The 2779-nt window shown below is 25.6% G+C and overlaps 1 long non-coding RNA gene across 1 annotated transcript; it reads left to right on the top strand.

Moving 5' to 3' along the window:
- On the top strand, positions 1-2779 carry LOC143200887 (uncharacterized). The gene is made up of 3 exons (XR_013006834.1): positions 1-77; positions 2461-2511; positions 2645-2779. It is a non-coding gene; the product is annotated as an uncharacterized LOC143200887 (long non-coding RNA).

The following is a 2779-nucleotide window of genomic DNA, read 5'->3' as shown; positions in this document are numbered from 1 at the left end:
AATGGAAGCAACATTATAGAGGAGACAAAATTCCGCTCTATAAGGGGACAAGAGGAGATAAGACCTATAAATTTATGGTTAGAATTTTATTGAGTCATTCTCGAAGCTTTGTCATTGAAATAATATGATTCTTCTCCAGAACCATCGGTCAGATATATATATATATATATATATATATATATATATATATATAAATTATATATAAAATATATAAATTATTGACTGACATCTAAGAGACATGGCAACGATGTCACACTCTGGTACGAATTACGTTCAAATAATTGATGGTTTTTTATAAGTTTATTTTATTTTGTAGCTTCCAATGTTAGAAATTAAAACCTATATAGTCTAGAGATATTAAGGATCAACAAATGTATAAAAATAATGGTTTTAATTATCATTGATTTGGTTTTCTGGAAAAAACCACTGCTATCAGATGACACCAAAGATATGTTGCGGTTTTAATAATTCTCGGCAGAGGGGCATTTTCTTAAAATTAATAAATCTGGGCCAAGAGTAGTTTTTGATCTTGTATTAAATATTTTTATTATAACATAACTTATATTAATGAAAATATAAAGCTAATTTTATATCAAATCACCATAAGTTTGAAATACTATAGGAAAATATGATAAAAGTACTATAATTCAGATTATTTTTAAAACAGTACAGACTTTAGAGTACCAAATACAATAATATAAGTGTATATGATAAATATTATTTACTGTTTTAAAATTATTTATATTTAATAATTATTGAAACAATAGCCATAGTTAAGAAAGGTATATTAAAAGACTTTTATTACAAATAGTAAATGACTATTAGCTTTTAAACTATGTTTTTCAAGTAAATAACTTAAATAACAAATAATAAAAGCATATTTCATTAAATAATTTGAAATGTATAAAACTTTTAAAATACTAAATTCAAATTTTGTTCCATAACATGTTTCATCAAAGATTTACATTTAAAACAATTATATCATAACATACCATTTGATAAAAGAGTAATTTGCCTAAAATCAAATAAAGCTGTAGACTTTACCTTCATGTCCATTTTTTTATCAGTTTTTCAAATACCTTTCTGTAAGCAAATTGATTTATATCAGACAATTGCACCACCTACAAAATCGACAGAAAAATCGACTGTTATCAGGTCTTAAGCGAATATAAATTCTTTCATCTGTTATCTGCTTTCCACATATAAAATTCATAGACATTCTTAAAATTCAAAATGAATTGATTAATATTTTTGTTATGAATCTGAAAACGCTGCTTGCTAAAATATAAATACCTTGTGAATACTTGCCAAACATTCTTGATCTCGAATTTTGTTACTCTATATTAGGAAGACATTTTGGCATGTCATATTTTTATTTTATAGCTGAATATAGCTTCCGATAAAGCGGATACATACAATTTGTTATCCCTACAAAAAATGCAAAATGTAACTTTATATTATCACATAGATATCACATATATTATCGTTAGAGTTGTTTTTTGTTCTTGTAGTTAGTGGTTTCGGATGAAGTTCTAAACTTAATATTAAGTGGTAGTATCTGAAGAAGCAGGGTTTTGTTTTTATTTACATAACAATTTAGGAGTGTGTTTACACAGTTCCGTAAACCGACGCCCTAAAGTGCTTTAAGTAAATCCATTCGCTTTAACAAGTTTCTTGAGACAGATTTCAATCAACCCTCAATATATTAACAAATAAGAAAAGGCTCATTGTTAAAAAAATCTAATATATTTTAAACACACACGAAATAAAATATATTAAAAATTATAGAACAGTTATTTTTAAAGTATGAATAATTATTTCATATCTAATCGGTTACACTTGATGTAACGTGAATAGATAAATAATATAATTGTTATTATTACGAATAATATTTTCAAAATAATCCTGATATAAAACAATTTGTTTCTGTAGGGTTATTTCGATATTACTTATTGAAATATGCAATAATAAGAGATAAATTACTTGAAATGAATAACATCTGAAATATAATTAACCATTGTCTATTATAGTTCGTGGTGTACATTTACCACATGTGACTGAAAGGTTCGATGACTTCCTGTTACAAGCGCTTGAAAGTCTTTCGTATGGTTTATCAATATTGCAGTCGCTGTGCGAGTTTGATCGATCCAAATCAACAGAAACAGTTAAGCAGAGGAAATTGTCTGAAAAATATATTCCCTGGCACAAAAACGAATATATTTTACTTATTTATATATTTCGAATTTCTATTCTTTTTTATTTACATAATTTGATATTAATTAATTGCTATTATAGTTGTAGTGATTTAGCCATTCAGTTTGCCTTTGTAGATAGGTTAAATAAGGTTTTTAATTGTTTTTATTTAGTTATTACAGCGATTATTATATACATATTTTATTTTAAAATGTTTTTTTTTAAAATGTTTGGTTATTTTTTAATTTTTCTTTATTTATTTTTTAGATTAAATAGACTTTACTTTTTCTGAATTCTTCTTCTCTCATATCTACACTAGTAAGTATAGCAGTGTCTTTAGCAGATATACCTACATTGCTAACATTAACATAAAATTATTTTTATTTAATAAGAAAATGATTTTATAACTCTACCTTATTGATGATACGTAATATATGATAAATATTTTTAGGAGAGAACTTGGTGAAAGTCGAGATACATATCTGAAGCGTCTGATAAATCAAGTTTCAACACTGTATCGTTTAGCCGGTGTCTTTATTTGGTAAACAGAAAGAGAAAAAGGTTTGCTGGAAGCCAAATAGGACAA

The sequence above is a fragment of the Rhynchophorus ferrugineus genome, unplaced genomic scaffold (genome assembly GCF_030347505.1).
Source record: "Rhynchophorus ferrugineus isolate W39M unplaced genomic scaffold, kcgeb_rfMv2 rfM8, whole genome shotgun sequence".
Lineage (NCBI taxonomy): Eukaryota > Metazoa > Arthropoda > Insecta > Coleoptera > Curculionidae > Rhynchophorus > Rhynchophorus ferrugineus.
Note: the sequence above shows the minus strand (reverse complement) of the source record. Positions and strands in the feature narration are given on the sequence as shown.